The 17,752-nt window shown below is 55.9% G+C and overlaps 1 long non-coding RNA gene across 1 annotated transcript; it reads left to right on the top strand.

Annotated features, from left to right (window-relative positions):
* Positions 1-11,539: 11,539 nt before the first annotated feature.
* On the top strand, positions 11,540-17,529 carry LOC142907711 (uncharacterized). Its single transcript, XR_012931217.1, has 2 exons — positions 11,540-15,634; positions 16,237-17,529. It is a non-coding gene; the product is annotated as an uncharacterized LOC142907711 (long non-coding RNA).
* The last annotated feature ends 223 nt before the right edge of the window (positions 17,530-17,752 follow it).

The raw sequence follows: 17,752 nt of genomic DNA, 5'->3' as shown, positions 1-17,752 counted from the left end.
GGGTGAGTGGAGTGGGGTGAGGTGAGTGGGGTGAGGTGAGTGGGGTGAGTGGGGTGAGGTGAGTGGGGTGAGGTGAGTGGGGTGAGGTGAGTGGGGTGGGGTGAGGTGAGTGGGGTGAGGTGAGTGGGGTGAGGTGAGTGGGGTGAGTTGAGTGGGGTGAGTTGAGTGGGTGAGTTGAGTGGGGTGGGGTGAGTGGGGTGAGGTGAGTGGGGTGATTTGAGTGGGGTGAGGTGAGTGGGGTGATTTGAGTGGGGTGATTTGAGTGGGGTGATTTGAGTGGGGTGAGTTGAGTGGGGTGAGGTGAGTGGGGTGAGGTGAGTGGGGTGAGGTGAGTGGGGTGAGGTGAGTGGGGTGATTTGAGTGGGGTGAGGTGAGTGGGGTGATTTGAGTGGGGTGAGGTGAGTGGGGTGAGTTGATTGGGGTGATTTGAGTGGGGTGATTTGAGTGGGGTGAGTTGAGTGGGGTGAGGTGAGTGGGGTGATTTGAGTGGGGTGATTTGAGTGGGGTGAGTTGAGTGGGGTGAGTTGAGTGGGGTGAGTTGAGTGGGGTGAGGTGAGTGGGGTGAGGTGAGTGGGGTGAGGTGAGTTGGGTGAGGTGAGTGGGGTGATTTGAGTGGGGTGAGGTGAGTGGGGTGATTTGAGTGGGGTGAGTTGAGTGGTGTGAGTGGGGTGAGCTGAGTGGGGTGAGGTGAGTGGGGTGAGGTGAGTGGGGTAAGGTGAGTGGGGTAAGGTGAGTGGGGTGAGGTGAGTGGGGTGAGATGAGTTGGGTGAGGTGAGTGGGGTGAGGTGAGTGGGGTGAGGTGAGTGGGGTGTGAGGTGAGTGGGGTGTGAGGTGAGTGGGGTGAGGTGAGTGGGGTGAGGTGAGTGGGGTGAGGTGAGTGGGGTGATTTGAGTGGGGTGAGGTGAGTGGGGTGATTTGATTGGGGTGATTTGAGTGGGGTGAGTTGAGTGGGGTGAGTTGAGTGGGGTGAGGTGAGTGGGGTGAGTGGGGTGAGTGGAGTGGGGTGAGTGGAGTGGGGTGAGTGGAGTGGGGTGAGGTGAGTGGGGTGAGGTGAGTGGGGTGAGGTGAGTGGGGTGAGTGGGGTGAGGTGAGTGGGGTGAGGTGAGTGGGGTGGGGTGAGGTGAGTGGGGTGAGGTGAGTGGGGTGAGGTGAGTGGGGTGAGTTGAGTGGGGTGAGTTGAGTGGGGTGAGTTGAGTGGGGTGAGTTGAGTGGGGTGGGGTGAGGTGAGTGGGGTGAGTTGAGTGGGGTGAGGTGAGTGGGGTGAGGTGAGTGGGGTGAGTGGGGTGAGTGGAGTGGGGTGAGTGGAGTGGGGTGAGTGGAGTGGGGTGAGTGGAGTGGGGTGAGGTGAGTGGGGTGAGGTGAGTGGGGTGAGGTGAGTGGGGAGAGGTGAGTGGGGTGAGGTGAGTGGGGTGAGGTGAGTGGGGTGAGGTGAGTGGGGTGAGGTGAGTGGGGTGAGGTGAGTGGGGTGATTTGAGTGGGGTGATTTGAGTGGGGTGATTTGAGTGGGGTGAGGTGAGTGGGGTGATTTGAGTGGGGTGATTTGAGTGGGGTGATTTGAGTGGGGTGAGTTGAGTGGGGTGAGTTGAGTGGGGTGAGTTGAGTGGGGTGAGTTGAGTGGGGTGAGGTGAGTGGGGTGAGGTGAGTGGGGTGAGATGAGTTGGGTGAGGTGAGTTGGGTGAGGTGAGTGGGGTGAGGTGAGTGGGGTGAGGTGAGTGGGGTGAGATGAGTTGGGTGAGGTGATTGGGGTGAGGTGAGTGGGGTGAGGTGAGTGGGGTGAGGTGAGTGGGGAAGGTGAGTGGGGTGTGAGGTGAGTGGGGTGTGAGGTGAGTGGGGTGAGGTGAGTGGGGTGAGGTGAGTGGGGTGAGGTGAGTGGGGTGAGGTGAGTGGGGTGATTTGAGTGGGGTGAGGTGAGTGGGGTGATTTGATTGGGGTGATTTGAGTGGGGTGATTTGAGTGGGGTGAGTTGAGTGGGGTGAGTTGAGTGGGGTGAGTTGAGTGGGGTGAGGTGAGTGGGGTGAGGTGAGTGGAGTGGGGTGAGTGGGGTGAGGTGAGTGGGGTGAGGTGAGTGGGGTGGGGTGAGGTGAGTGGGGTGAGGTGAGTGGGGTGAGGTGAGTGGGGTGAGTTGAGTGGGGTGAGTTGAGTGGGGTGAGTTGAGTGGGGTGGGGTGAGTTGAGTGGGGTGAGGTGAGTGGGGTGAGGTGAGTGGGGTGAGTGGGGTGAGTGGAGTGGGGTGAGTGGAGTGGGGTGAGTGGAGTGGGGTGAGTGGAGTGGGGTGAGTTGAGTGGGGTGAGGTGAGTGGGGTGATTTGAGTGGGGTGAGGTGAGTGGGGTGATTTGATTGGGGTGATTTGAGTGGGGTGATTTGAGTGGGGTGAGTTGAGTGGGGTGAGTTGAGTGGGGTGAGTTGAGTGGGGTGAGGTGAGTGGGGTGAGGTGAATGGAGTGGGGTGAGTGGAGTGGGGTGAGTGGAGTGGGGTGAGTGGAGTGGGGTGAGGTGAGTGGGGGTGAGGTGAGTGGGGTGAGTGGGGTGAGGTGAGTGGGGTGAGGTGAGTGGGGTGAGGTGAGTGGGGTGGGGTGAGGTGAGTGGGGTGAGGTGAGTGGGGTGAGGTGAGTGGGGTGAGTTGAGTGGGGTGAGTTGAGTGGGGTGAGTTGAGTGGGGTGGGGTGAGGTGAGTGGGGTGAGTTGAGTGGGGTGAGGTGAGTGGGGTGAGGTGAGTGGGGTGAGTGGGGTGAGTGGAGTGGGGTGAGTGGAGTGGGGTGAGTGGAGTGGGGTGAGTTGAGTGGGGTGAGGTGAGTGGGTGAGTGGGGTGAGGTGAGTGGGGTGAGGTGAGTGGGGTGGGGTGAGGTGAGTGGGGTGAGTGGAGTGGGGTGAGTGGAGTGGGGTGAGTGGAGTGGGGTGAGTGGAGTGGGGTGAGTTCGGTGAGTGGAGTGGGGTGAGTGGAGTGGGGTGAGTGGAGTGGGGTGAGTGGAGTGGGGTGAGTGGGGTGAGGGGAGTGGGGTGAGGTGAGTGGGGTGAGTTGAGTGGGGTGAGGTGAGTGGGGTGAGGTGAGTGGGGTGAGGTGAGTGGGGTGAGGTGAGTGGGGTGAGGTGAGTGGGGTGAGGTGAGTGGGGTGAGTGGAGCGGGGTGAGTGGAGCGGGGTGAGTGGAGCGGGGTGAGTGGAGCGGGGTGAGTGAGGCGAGGTGAGTGGGGCGAGGTGAGTGGGGCGAGGTGAGTGGGGCGAGGTGAGTGGGGCGAGGTGAGTGGGGCGAGGTGAGTGGGGTGAGGTGAGTGGGGCGAGGTGAGTGGGGCGAGGTGAGTGGGGCGAGGTGAGTGGGGTGAGGTGAGTGGGGTGATTTGAGTGGGGTGAGTTGAGTGGGGTGAGTTGAGTGGGGTGAGTTGAGTGGGGTGAGGTGAGTGGGGTGAGGTGAGTGGGGTGAGGTGAGTGGGGTGAGGTGAGTGGGGTGAGGTGAGTGGGTGAGGTGAGTGGGGTGATTTGAGTGGGGTGAGGTGAGTGGGGTGATTTGAGTGGGGTGATTTGAGTGGGGTGATTTGAGTGGGGTGAGTTGAGTGGGGTGAGGTGAGTGGGGTGAGGTGAGTGGGGTGAGGTGAGTGGGGTGAGGTGAGTGGGGTGATTTGAGTGGGGTGAGGTGAGTGGGGTGATTTGAGTGGGGTGAGGTGAGTGGGGTGAGTTGATTGGGGTGATTTGAGTGGGGTGATTTGAGTGGGGTGAGTTGAGTGGGGTGAGGTGAGTGGGGTGATTTGAGTGGGGTGATTTGAGTGGGGTGATTTGAGTGGGGTGAGTTGAGTGGGGTGAGTTGAGTGGGGTGAGTTGAGTGGGGTGAGGTGAGTGGGGTGAGGTGAGTGGGGTGAGGTGAGTTGGGTGAGGTGAGTGGGGTGATTTGAGTGGGGTGAGGTGAGTGGGGTGATTTGAGTGGGGTGAGTTGAGTGGTGTGAGTGGGGTGAGCTGAGTGGGGTGAGGTGAGTGGGGTGAGGTGAGTGGGGTAAGGTGAGTGGGGTAAGGTGAGTGGGGTGAGGTGAGTGGGGTGAGATGAGTTGGGTGAGGTGAGTGGGGTGAGGTGAGTGGGGTGAGGTGAGTGGGGTGTGAGGTGAGTGGGGTGTGAGGTGAGTGGGGTGAGGTGAGTGGGGTGAGGTGAGTGGGGGTGAGGTGAGTGGGGTGATTTGAGTGGGGTGAGGTGAGTGGGGTGATTTGATTGGGGTGATTTGAGTGGGGTGAGTTGAGTGGGGTGAGTTGAGTGGGGTGAGGTGAGTGGGGTGAGTGGGGTGAGTGGAGTGGGGTGAGTGGAGTGGGGTGAGTGGAGTGGGGTGAGTGGAGTGGGGTGAGGTGAGTGGGGTGAGGTGAGTGGGGTGAGGTGAGTGGGGTGAGGTGAGTGGGGTGAGTGGGGTGAGGTGAGTGGGGTGAGGTGAGTGGGGTGGGGTGAGGTGAGTGGGGTGAGGTGAGTGGGGTGAGGTGAGTGGGGTGAGTTGAGTGGGGTGAGTTGAGTGGGGTGAGTTGAGTGGGGTGAGGTGAGTGGGGTGGGGTGAGGTGAGTGGGGTGAGTTGAGTGGGGTGAGGTGAGTGGGGTGAGGTGAGTGGTGTGAGTGGGGTGAGTGGAGTGGGGTGAGTGGAGTGGGGTGAGTGGAGTGGGGTGAGTGGAGTGGGGTGAGGTGAGTGGGGTGAGGTGAGTGGGGTGAGGTGAGTGGGGTGAGGTGAGTGGGGTGAGGTGAGTGGGGTGAGGTGAGTGGGGTGAGGTGAGTGGGGTGAGGTGAGTGGGGTGAGGTGAGTGGGGTGATTTGAGTGGGGTGATTTGAGTGGGGTGATTTGAGTGGGGTGAGGTGAGTGGGGTGATTTGAGTGGGGTGATTTGAGTGGGGTGATTTGAGTGGGGTGAGTTGAGTGGGGTGAGTTGAGTGGGGTGAGTTGAGTGGGGTGAGGTGAGTGGGGTGAGGTGAGTGGGGTGAGATGAGTTGGGTGAGGTGAGTTGGGTGAGGTGAGTGGGGTGAGGTGAGTGGGGTGAGGTGAGTGGGGTGAGATGAGTTGGGTGAGGTGATTGGGGTGAGGTGAGTGGGGTGAGGTGAGTGGGGTGAGGTGAGTGGGGTAAGGTGAGTGGGGTGTGAGGTGAGTGGGGTGTGAGGTGAGTGGGGTGAGGTGAGTGGGGTGAGGTGAGTGGGGTGAGGTGAGTGGGGTGATTTGAGTGGGGTGAGGTGAGTGGGGTGATTTGATTGGGGTGATTTGAGTGGGGTGATTGGAGTGGGGTGAGTTGAGTGGGGTGAGTTGAGTGGGGTGAGTTGAGTGGGGTGAGGTGAGTGGGGTGAGGTGAGTGGAGTGGGGTGAGTGGAGTGGGGTGAGTGGAGTGGGGTGAGTGGAGTGGGGTGAGTGGAGTGGGGTGAGGTGAGTGGGGTGAGGTGAGTGGGGTGAGTGGGGTGAGGTGAGTGGGGTGAGGTGAGTGGGGTGAGGGTGAGTGGGTTGGGGTGAGGTGAGTGGGGTGAGGTGAGTGGGGTGAGTTGAGTGGGGTGGGGTGAGGTGAGTGGGGTGAGTTGAGTGGGGTGAGTTGAGTGGGGTGAGTGGGGTGAGGTGAGTGGGGTGGGGTGAGGTGAGTGGGGTGAGTGGAGTGGGGTGAGTGGAGTGGGGTGAGTGGAGTGGGGTGAGTGGAGTGGGGTGAGTTCGGTGAGTGGAGTGGGGTGAGTGGAGTGGGGTGAGTGGAGTGGGGTGAGTGGAGTGGGGTGAGTGGGGTGAGGGGAGTGGGGTGAGGTGAGTGGGGTGAGTTGAGTGGGGTGAGGTGAGTGGGGTGAGGTGAGTGGGGTGAGGTGAGTGGGGTGAGGTGAGTGGGGTGAGGTGAGTGGGGTGAGGTGAGTGGGGTGAGGTGAGTGGGGTGAGTGGAGTGGGGTGAGTTGAGTGGAGTGAGTTGAGTGGGGTGAGTTGAGTGGGGTGAGGTGAGTGGGGTGAGGTGAGTGGGGTGAGGTGAGTGGGGTGAGGTGAGTGGGGTGAGTTGAGTGGGGTGAGTTGAGTGGGGTGAGGTGAGTGGGGTGAGGTGAGTGGGGTGAGGTGAGTGGGGTGAGTGGAGCGGGGTGAGTGGAGCGGGGTGAGTGGAGCGGGGTGAGTGGAGCGGGGTGAGTGAGGCGAGGTGAGTGGGGCGAGGTGAGTGGGGCGAGGTGAGTGGGGCGAGGTGAGTGGGGCGAGGTGAGTGGGGTGAGGTGAGTGGGGTGAGGTGAGTGGGGTGATTTGAGTGGGGTGATTTGAGTGGGGTGAGTTGAGTGGGGTGAGTTGAGTGGGGTGAGGTGAGTGGGGTGAGGTGAGTGGGGTGAGGTGAGTGGGGTGGGGTGAGGTGAGTGGGGTGAGTGGAGTGGGGTGAGTGGAGTGGGGTGAGTGGAGTGGGGTGAGTGGAGTGGGGTGAGGTGAGTGGGGTGAGGTGAGTGGGGTGAGGTGAGTGGGTGAGGTGAGTGGGGTGATTTGAGTGGGGTGATTTGAGTGGGGTGAGTTGAGTGGAGTGAGTTGAGTGGGGTGAGTTGAGTGGGGTGAGGTGAGTGGGGTGAGGTGAGTGGGGTGAGGTGAGTGGGGTGAGGTGAGTGGGGTGAGGTGAGTGGGGTGAGTTGAGTGGGGTGAGTTGAGTGGGGTGAGTTGAGTGGGGTGAGGTGAGTGGGGTGAGGTGAGTGGGGTGAGGTGAGTGGGGTGAGGTGAGTGGGGTGAGGTGAGTGGGGTGAGTGGAGCGGGGTGAGTGGAGCGGGGTGAGTGGAGCGGGGTGAGTGGAGCGGGGTGAGTGGAGCGGGGTGAGTGGGGCGAGGTGAGTGGGGCGAGGTGAGTGGGGCGAGGTGAGTGGGGCGAGGTGAGTGGGGCGAGGTGAGTGGGGTGAGGTGAGTGGGGTGATTTGAGTGGGGTGAGTTGAGTGGGGTGAGTTGAGTGGGGTGAGTGGAGCGGGGTGAGTTGAGCGGGGTGAGTTGAGTGGGGTGAGTTGAGTGGGGTGAGGTGAGTGGGGTGAGGTGAGTGGGGTGAGGTGAGTGGGGTGAGGTGAGTGGGGTGAGGTGAGTGGGGTGAGTGGAGCGGGGTGAGTGGAGCGGGGTGAGTGGAGCGGGGTGAGTGAGGCGAGGTGAGTGGGGTGAGTTGAGTGGGGTGAGGTGAGTGGGGTGAGGTGAGTGGGGTGAGGTGAGTGGGGTGAGTGGAGCGGGGTGAGTGGAGCGGGGTGAGTGGAGCGGGGTGAGTGAGGCGAGGTGAGTGGGGCGAGGTGAGTGGGGCGAGGTGAGTGGGGCGAGGTGAGTGGGGCGAGGTGAGTGGGGTGAGGTGAGTGGGGTGAGGTGAGTGGGGTGAGTGGGGTGAGGTGAGTGGGGCGAGGTGAGTGGGGTGAGGTGAGTGGGGTGAGGTGAGTGGGGTGAGTGGGGTGAGGTGAGTGGGGTGGGGTGAGGTGAGTGGGGTGGGGTGAGTGGGGTGGGGTGAGGTGAGTGGGGTGAGGTGAGTGGGGTGAGGTGAGTGGGGTGAGTTGAGTGGGGTGAGTTGAGTGGGGTGAGTTGAGTGGGGTGAGGTGAGTGGGGTGGGGTGAGGTGAGTGGGGTGAGTTGAGTGGGGTGAGGTGAGTGGGGTGAGGTGAGTGGGGTGAGTGGGGTGAGTGGAGTGGGGTGAGTGGAGTGGGGTGAGTGGAGTGGGGTGAGTGGAGTGGGGTGAGTGGAGTGGGGTGAGTGGAGTGGGGTGAGTTGAGTGGGGTGAGGTGAGTGGGGTGAGTGGGGTGAGGTGAGTGGGGTGAGGTGAGTGGGGTGGGGTGAGGTGAGTGGGGTGAGTGGAGTGGGGTGAGTGGAGTGGGGTGAGGTGAGTGGGGTGAGTGGAGTGGGGTGAGTTGAGTGGAGTGAGTTGAGTGGGGTGAGTTGAGTGGGGTGAGGTGAGTGGGGTGAGGTGAGTGGGGTGAGGTGAGTGGGGTGAGTTGAGTGGGGTGAGTTGAGTGGGGTGAGTTGAGTGGGGTGAGTTGAGTGGGGTGAGGTGAGTGGGGTGAGGTGAGTGGGGTGAGGTGAGTGGGGTGAGGTGAGTGGGGTGAGTGGAGCTGGGTGAGTGGAGCGGGGTGAGTGGAGCGGGGTGAGTGGAGCGGGGTGAGTGGAGCGGGGTGAGTGAGGCGAGGTGAGTGGGGCGAGGTGAGTGGGGCGAGGTGAGTGGGGCGAGGTGAGTGGGGCGAGGTGAGTGGGGTGAGGTGAGTGGGGTGAGGTGAGTGGGGTGATTTGAGTGGGGTGATTTGAGTGGGGTGAGTTGAGTGGGGTGAGTTGAGTGGGGTGAGGTGAGTGGGGTGAGGTGAGTGGGGTGAGGTGAGTGGGGTGGGGTGAGGTGAGTGGGGTGAGTGGAGTGGGGTGAGTGGAGTGGGGTGAGTGGAGTGGGGTGAAGTGAGTGGGGTGAGGTGAGTGGGGTGAGTGGGGTGAGGTGAGTGGGGTGAGGTGAGTGGGTGAGGTGAGTGGGTGAGGTGAGTGGGGTGATTTGAGTGGGGTGAGTTGAGTGGAGTGAGTTGAGTGGGGTGAGGTGAGTGGGGTGAGGTGAGTGGGGTGAGGTGAGTGGGGTGAGGTGAGTGGGGTGAGGTGAGTGGGGTGAGGTGAGTGGGGTGAGTTGAGTGGGGTGAGTTGAGTGGGGTGAGTTGAGTGGGGTGAGTTGAGTGGGGTGAGGTGAGTGGGGTGAGGTGAGTGGGGTGAGGTGAGTGGGGTGAGGTGAGTGGGGTGAGTGGAGCGGGGTGAGTGGAGCGGGGTGAGTGGAGCGGGGTGAGTGGAGCGGGGTGAGTGGGGCGAGGTGAGTGGGGCGAGGTGAGTGGGGCGAGGTGAGTGGGGCGAGGTGAGTGGGGCGAGGTGAGTGGGGTGATTTGAGTGGGGTGAGTGGAGCGGGGTGAGTTGAGTGGGGTGAGTTGAGTGGGGTGAGGTGAGTGGGGTGAGGTGAGTGGGGTGAGGTGAGTGGGGTGAGGTGAGTGGGGTGAGTGGAGCGGGGTGAGTGGAGCGGGGTGAGTGGAGCGGGGTGAGTGGAGCGGGGTGAGTGAGGCGAGGTGAGTGGGGTGAGTTGAGTGGGGTGAGGTGAGTGGGGTGAGGTGAGTGGGGTGAGGTGAGTGGGGTGAGTGGAGCGGGGTGAGTGGAGCGGGGTGAGTGGAGCGGGGTGAGTGGAGCGGGGTGAGTGAGGCGAGGTGAGTGGGGCGAGGTGAGTGGGGCGAGGTGAGTGGGGCGAGGTGAGTGGGGCGAGGTGAGTGGGGCGAGGTGAGTGGGGTGAGGTGAGTGGGGTGATTTGAGTGGGGTGAGTTGAGTGGGGTGAGTTGAGTGGGGTGAGGTGAGTGGGGTGAGGTGAGTGGGGTGGGGTGAGGTGAGTGGGGTGAGTGGAGTGGGGTGAGTGGAGTGGGGTGAGTGGAGTGGGGTGAGTGGAGTGGGGTGAGGTGAGTGGGGTGAGGTGAGTGGGTGAGGTGAGTGGGGTGATTTGAGTGGGGTGATTTGAGTGGGGTGATGTGAGTGGGGTGAGGTGAGTGGGGTGAGGTGAGTGGGGTGAGGTGAGTGGGGTGAGTGGAGTGGGGTGAGTGGAGTGGGGTGAGTGGAGTGGGGTGAGTGGAGTGGGGTGAGTGGAGTGGGGTGAGGTGAGTGGGGTGAGTGGAGTGGGGTGAGTGGAGTGGGGTGAGGTGAGTGGGGTGAGGTGAGTGGGGTGATGTGAGTGGGGTGAGGTGAGTGGGGTGAGGTGAGTGGGGTGAGGTGAGTGGGGTGAGGTGAGTGGGGTGAGGTGAGTGGGGTGATTTGAGTGGGGTGATTTGAGTGGGGTGAGGTGAATGGGGTGATTTGAGTGGGGTGATTTGAGTGGGGTGATTTGAGTGGGGTGATTTGAGTGGGGTGATTTGAGTGGGGTGATTTGAGTGGGGTGATTTGAGTGGGGTGAGTTGAGTGGGGTGAGTTGAGTGGGGTGAGGTGAGTGGGGTGAGGTGAGTGGGGTGAGGTGAGTGGGGTGAGGTGAGTGGGGTGAGGTGAGTGGGGTGAGTGGAGTGGGGTGAGTGGAGTGGGGTGAGTGGAGTGGGGCGTGTGGAGTGGGGTGAGTGGAGTGGGGTGAGTGGAGTGGGGTGAGTGGAGTGGGGTGAGTGGAGTGGGGTGAGTGGAGTCGGGTGAGTGGAGTCGGGTGAGTGGAGTCGGGTGAGTGGAGTCGGGTGAGTGGGGTGAGTGGGGTGGGGTGAGTGGGGTGGGGTGAGTGGGGTGGGGTGAGTGGGGTGGGGTGAGTGGGGTGGGGTGAGTGGGGTGGGGTGAGTGGAGTGGGGTGAGTGGAGTGAGTGGAGTGAGTGAGTGGAGTGAGTGAGTGGAGTGAGTGAGTGGAGTGAGTGGAGTGAGTGAGTGGAGTGAGTGAGTGGAGTGAGTGAGTGGAGTGAGTGAGTGGAGAGAAATAAGCAGCTGTGAAAGTTTGGGATACCACTACTTGAAAAAACTTTACTGTACCATTGAAAATTAGTTTAATGTTTGGTTTGATTTAGAACATCTTTCCATTTATTGCTTAATTTGAAACCATAGTCTCGGTTGAAATTGTGTCCGTGTTTGTAAATCTGATTTGCCTCGAGGACAAATCTCTGATAAAAACCCATGGGTTTGCAGAGAATCTTGGTATCGGAGAAAACTACATCGTGATCACCCACAGCGTTGTAACAGTGGTCAGCTACGGCAGAATAATTCGTTCTGCCGTGTTTCAAATCTGATTTTTGCTCACGAATTCGGTCAGAGACATGTCGCTTCGTCTCCCCGATATAGCAGTCACCACAAGTGCAGCTCAATTTGTAAACCCCGGGGTACTGTAAGTCAGGAACGACATCCTTCACGTATGGGATCAGGTCACGGATTTTGTGTACTGTATTGTTTGTCATAACTACTACTGTTACTACCACACTGTAGTGTTATTATAACTATCATAACTACTACTGTTACTACCACACTGTAGTGTTATTATAACTAGTATAACTACTACTGTTACTACCACACTAGTAGTGTCATTATAACTATCATAACTACTACTGTTACTACCACACCGTAGTGTTATTATAACTAGTATAACTACTACTGTTACTACCACACCGTAGTGTTATTATAAGTAGTATAACTACTACTGTTACTACCACACTGTAGTGTTATTATAACTATCATAACTACTACTGTTACTACCACACCATAGTGTTATTATAACTAGTATATCTACCACTGTTACTACCACACTGTAGTGTTATTATAACTATCATAACTACTACTGTTACAACCACACTATAGTGTTGTTATAACTATCATAACTACTATTGTTACTACCACACCGTAGCGTTATTATAACTATCATAACTACTACTGTTACTACCACACCATAGTGTTATTATAACTATCATTACTACTGTTACTACCACACTATAGTGTTATTATAACTATCATAACTACTACTGTTACTACCACACTCTAGTGTTATAACTAGTATAACTACTGTTACTACCACACCGTAGTGTTATTATAACTATCATTACTACTGTTATTACCACACTGTAGTGTTATTATAACTAGTATAACTACTACTGTTACTACCACACCGTAGTGTTATTATAACTAGTATAACTACTACTGTTACTACCACACCGTAGTGTTATTATAACTAGTATAACTACTACTGTTACTACCACACCGTAGTGTTATTATAACTAGTATATCTACTACTGTTACTACCACACTGTAGTGTTATTGTAACTATCATAACTACTACTGTTACTACCACACCGTAGTGTTATTATAACTAGTATAACTACTACTGTTACTACCACACGAGTAGTGTCATTATAACTATCATAACTACTACTGTTACTACCACACCGTAGTGTTATTATAAGTAGTATAACTACTACTGTTACTACCACACTGTAGTGTTATTATAACTATCATTACTACTGTTACTACCACACTGTAGTGTTATTATAACTATCATAACTACTACTGTTACAACCACACTGTAGTGTTGTTATAACTATCATAACTACTACTGTTACTACCACACCGTAGCGTTATTATAACTATCATAACTACTACTGTTACTACCACACCGTAGTGTTATTATAACTATCATAGCTACTACTGTTGCTACCACACTGTAATGTTATAGCTATCATAACTACTACTGTTACTACCACACTGTGGAGTTATAACTATCATAACTACTACTGTTACTACCACACCGTATTGTTATTATATCTAGTATAACTACTACTGTCACTACCACACTGTAGTATTATGACTAGTATACTACTGTTACTTCCACACCGTAGTTTTATAACTAGTATAACTACTACTGTTACTACCACACGTAGTGTTATTATAACTAGTATAACTACTGTTACTACACCACTGTAGTGTTATTATAACTAGTATAACTACTACTGTTACTACCACACCGTAGTATTATTATAACTAGTATAACTACTACTATTACTACCACACCGTAGTATTATTATAACTAGTATAACTACTACTGTTACTACCACACCGTAGTGTTATTATAACTAGTATAACTACTACTGTTACTAATACTGCTACTGTTACTATCACACGGTAGTGTTATTACAATTATAACTACTCTTACTAATATTACTTCTGTTACTACCACACCAAAGTATTCATATTACTGCAGTTACTACCACACCACAGTGTTATTACTACGGTTAATACAGCACTACCACTTAGCCGCATCACACGTGTACACTCACGTATACACTCACGTATACACAGGTGTACACTCACGTTTACACTCATACACACTTGTACACTCAACAACAACAGACCGCCATTCCCCACTAAGTGGCGGTGATGTCACCATGGTGCCTCTGCCAGGCTAGATGCACTTGAGGCCACGTGACGTGTCGAAGGTTCGCTGACACAATGTCACGGGACACACCCAGATGCCATGCGTTGACTAAGATGCTTGGTGGATGCACCAGCTGTGTCCTTTACTGCGCCAACTTGCTGCATTTTATCCACCCAGCACTCCGTTCATTGTTGTGAGCGCCGCTCCTCTGCCCTGAGTTGTTGTTGGAGGGCGACTGCCTCCAACTGCCCAGTAGCGTCTTTCACGACCCTCCTCCATAGAGGTCGATCTTAACACCGCTGGTACCGGTCTTCAGCAAGTCCACTCAGCTTCACATCCTCCCGTATTGCATCAGTCCATCTCTACTCCAGCCCGTTTCTTGCCCTTTTAACCTCTATAAATGGACAAACAAGCAACTTGGGCATGAGGTGGTGGGGCATGAGGGCTACATGACCCAGCAAATGCAGCGTTGCCTGCCGGAGGAGCTCATTAATGGGACTGTGTCGCGGTCTTTCAAGGACAATCCAGCCTGGTTAAACCAAGGATGGACCGTACGCAGGCCAGCCTAAATGTTTCTAACCAGCGCAGATGTTCCATGAGGGGTCAACATTTCACAAGTATAGAGAAGGAAGGGCATGGCTGTGGTTGAGACGATCCAAAGCTTCGTGTTGCGTAACAGACCATGAAGCTTCCACACAGCATTAAACAGCCGATGAATAGATAATGCCGCCTAACTGATTCAGAGTGAGACCTCTGCTGTCAAACCGGAGCTGGTCATAAGCACACTGCTTAGATATGGAAAACTCTCCACTTTACACTCTACAAATGCTCCATTGTAGATAACACAACAACAACCGCCATTCGCCACTAAGTGGCGGTGACATCACCACGGTGCTTGTGCCAGGCTATGTGCACCTTGAGGCCATACACACACGTGCACACTTGTACATTTACACACTTGTACGCAATTGCACACTCACACACATGTACACACGTAAAGACAAAGGTCTTGTAGCCTACACAGAATATTAGGTCAAGTGCCCACCTATCAAGGACGGCACTAAACACAAGGGAGGTGGTGTGACCAGCGCCATGGCTGGCCGCCTTCGTCTCCCCCTTGCTGACGTTCACTACAAGCCACACCAGGTTCTCGTATTCATCTGAACCTAAGTAAGTTGGTAAATTTGTAAATGTGCAACTATTATAAGCCAGGTGATCACGAGGAGCGCACAGGGGATGAGAGATCGGTTCTGATGTTTGCTGTCGCCATTCTTAACCGCGCACTTGACTCGAACTCGGCTCGCCAGGTCCGTAGCGCGGTGCGCTATCCGCTACGTGAGCGCCGATGCCGCGTCAGTTGTTTCTGTCACAGTTGTTGCCGCCACTGCTCGCACCCGTAGCCCTCATCGTCCTCCCCGTCGTCGTCGTTGTAGCGCAGCGACCCGGCGTCCCGTCTGGCGGCTGCCCGCAGCGGACGTCCCCGTACTTCCAGACCCTCGCCCTGGCCGAATCGCAGCGCCAGCGCCCCGAGCCGGCCTCCCTGAGCTCGCGGGAGGATCTCGACCGCTGGTAAAACGGTCGTGGCCGGCCCAAGTTCGAGTGCGCGCCCTCCCTTCTTACAGGTGGCCCAACTCGGATTGGGAGCTTGGGCAAACGTCCCCAATTCCCAATTCGGCAGCCTCTCACCACCGTTGTGACGGTTCAGAACTGGTTTCTAGTGCATTGCACACAATACCCGCTTGACCACTCGATGTCCGATCACGGCCACGATGCACCACTCCGCTACTCCTTCCGCAATCATCTGGCTCGACCACCTCTATCCATTCAGAGCGGTCTACATCGGCCGCTTCTACTGCCACCCATGCGCCCACCACTCGCTCTGCCTGCCTGTCAATTGCCTTCAACCCAATGGCTTTGAATACACCACACAGTCTCATTGGCTCTGGGAGAATAAGCAGGCCTGGGCTTAGTGCTTAGATAGGAGACTCCCTGGGAATACCTGGTGTTGTGGGCTTAGGCCACAAGGTGACTAGTCGAAGGCGTGCATCGATGGATTCTTGATTCCATCTATCCTTATCATTGAGGTGCATCCTCGTCGTATTCATGACGTTCTACTTGGTACCATTTCCTCCCACACGCACCACTCAATCCAATTGGCCAAACATTCCAATGTAGCGGGAGCCTCCTGATAATGTCTTGAGACTCAGTAAGGCTCTCCTGGGTAAACAGAAGGCAGCTTTAACATTTTGTCATTAGTCACCCTTTAACCCTTGTCTCTACACACCAACCTGCAGCATGTTCATAACTCATCCAGCTGACTGTTCATCAGCCCACCTTGGCCACCTGCTCCCCGTCAGCTGTTCCCTAACTTGGCCATTCGTCCGAATCGGCTGGCAGTGATTCAGCACTTTGGAGGCAAGAGTTGGCCACTCCGTGCTGGCCACATCACCCCCTCATGTGCCGTTCCGGCCTTAACAGATGTTTGCTCGCAGCATTTGCCCCGGCGGCCTCTTGGGGCGATAGGAGGGATCTCTGTCCTCTTGAGTTGGTGACCGAGCGATCGTTTGAGTGACGCGGCTCCCTGCCCACACATCGCCACCGCAGAGCACGGGTCGCATGGCCCAGGATTAGGGCGAGCTCAGACTCGCGGTCGCACACGGGGAGCCAGAAGGAAACCCCACTCAGAAAGTGGAACGTATCGGCGACGTCCTCTTTGGTAACAAATGCCCTCCCTCTCTACTCCACTCCCATCACTTCTCACTTTCCTCATTCCGAGTGTGGCAATGTCTGACAACCCCTGTGTTTTCCCTGTCCCCAATTAGACTGTCAAGAAAGGCTCGGCATCCTCTTGAGCGAGTGGAAGCAGCCCATGAGGTGCGGTCTTGGTCGTGAAGCCCGTTGCGCTGACGCTACCGACGGCAGTGTCGCGCTTTTATTCTGCCCTCGGCTTCTTGTGGTGCTCACAAGGGGCCGGCATTCCACCGCACTCCCTCCCCAGCAACTCAACTACTCCCATTGCAAGGCCCACTATTCGATTCCGGATCAGATCATTTGTATGGTCTTGTTATCATTCGTATTGTTTCTCAATTATTCTCCGTTTAACGATTAAATGTAATAACTTGTTCAGTTTTGTGTGCTCTGTTAGCCACGGTCTCGCGTGGTAGGGGTGGCTCGCAAACCAACCTGCCGCACCGGTGTCACATTGACCATCACCACCATGGGCTTAAATGTCAAATATATTGAACGATTGGAAATAATAACTTCTCACGCATGCAACTCGGCGCTTTCATCAGGTGCGTATCGCGTGGCGTGATTAACAATCGTGCGGTTAGGGTCGAAGCTAGTTTTGTGTTGTTTATTAAAGTCGGGGCCATGGTCCGGTCGGCCCAAGTGCATGTAGAGTCCGGGCTCCGCTCGGTTCGGGGTACTGCCGGTGCACCCACGCTCGTGACGCCGGCACTGGTGTCTCTCCACAGCCCGAGCGAGCGCTACGAGGAGGAGATGGTGGTGCGAGCCGAGGCTCTGGTCAACTCCGGCAGGCGGCTGGTACAGAGGTACGAGCAGGAGAAGAGCCGTCTCGCCGACGGGCTGCTCCACCCACGCTCGCACGGATGGCCGGATGACGTCGCGTCCGCCGAACCACCGACCCGACGGACGACCCCCGCCCAGCCGCCAGCCCACGGGTACCCCCAACAAGTAAATCACCCGACAAGCATCATCCTGACCCACCGACCAAAAAAATTACAGACTGATAACTTGCCACCCCATCCAATGACCCCAAAAACACTTTCGCAACAATATATATGAACCCGACACCCGACTTGCCCACCCTCTGACTCTATAAGACACCGAGGCCAATACAATACAAAGGCAACGCAAAACTAGTTTAGCACCAATGGATTTGACTAAACCCACTCGTGCACAAGACCAGTTGAAAAACTATCCTGACATTTTTACAAATTAATACACACCTTGAGGAGGGGAATTCCTTAATCGGCATGCTCGAAGTGGTCGAGTGACACGGACGTATGTTCTCCTGTACGTGCATTACACGTAGTTATGTTCTCCTGTAAACGAGGGCTACTCCGAGGAAAATGTGCACAGCGCACGCTGCGCTCCCACGGTTTTGTCTTTATGATGAGCCGCGCTTTCCATGTCACAGCGATCTGCAGGTTCTGCGCTTGTTTAGCTTGAGGCTGTAGTCATCGCCGCGATGCCGCCAGGGAGTCTGCTGAGTGAGCTCCTGCGCCCCGTTATCAATCGAAGGCTCGCATCGACGAGCCGCGTGCCGTCAGGCTCGTTCGGAACAGGACTGTGGCTGGGAGGGCTCGGCGGGTTGTTTACAAGTTCTTGGGAGACGCCGCCGTGTTTACACAACCAATGGGGGAGCAACGTCGGCTCGGAATGAACTCGGCAAAATTATATCACTTGAGAGAGAAGGCTGCAGATTTGTGCGTGTCGTTGTCTCGTTACCAGCTTTTGGTGAACACTTGGGTGTCACGTGGTGCATTTTATCATTCTCGTGACAGACTGCAAAGGCTGAAGAAGAATTTCCTCACATCCGACATGACACAATATACGCACAGACACACGTAAAATGTACCTCCTGTACTTTCCAATATTCCTATAACCGTGCTTGATTCAAGACACTTATTACCTCTTTATCAGTGACACATTTAATAGTCATGATTTTTGCTGGCTGTTTTGTGTGTTTGGGTCTTTGGGACTGTCCGTGATGAACACAAATAAAATTAGTTCCTTGAGTGTAATCCCCTCCATATACGTAGGCTTTGTTCGGGCACTCCAGTTTGCTGCTACACACGATGACCAATTCAGCTCCTGCCCTCGCCCTCAGGACCCTCTTGGAAATGCAGCTTGAGACCACCAATCACTGCACCGCCACTCCCTGAATGCATGATATTGCAACATTGGTCAAAAATAAAATCCATTGCAGTCATTCTCAGCACAACAACGGATGAAGGCCCCTCCCGT

This window comes from Petromyzon marinus, chromosome 82 (genome assembly GCF_048934315.1).
Source record: "Petromyzon marinus isolate PM22_M1 ecotype Great Lakes invasive population chromosome 82, UKy_Petmar_22M1.pri1.0, whole genome shotgun sequence".
Taxonomy (NCBI): Eukaryota; Metazoa; Chordata; class Hyperoartia; order Petromyzontiformes; family Petromyzontidae; genus Petromyzon; species Petromyzon marinus.
Note: the sequence above shows the minus strand (reverse complement) of the source record. Positions and strands in the feature narration are given on the sequence as shown.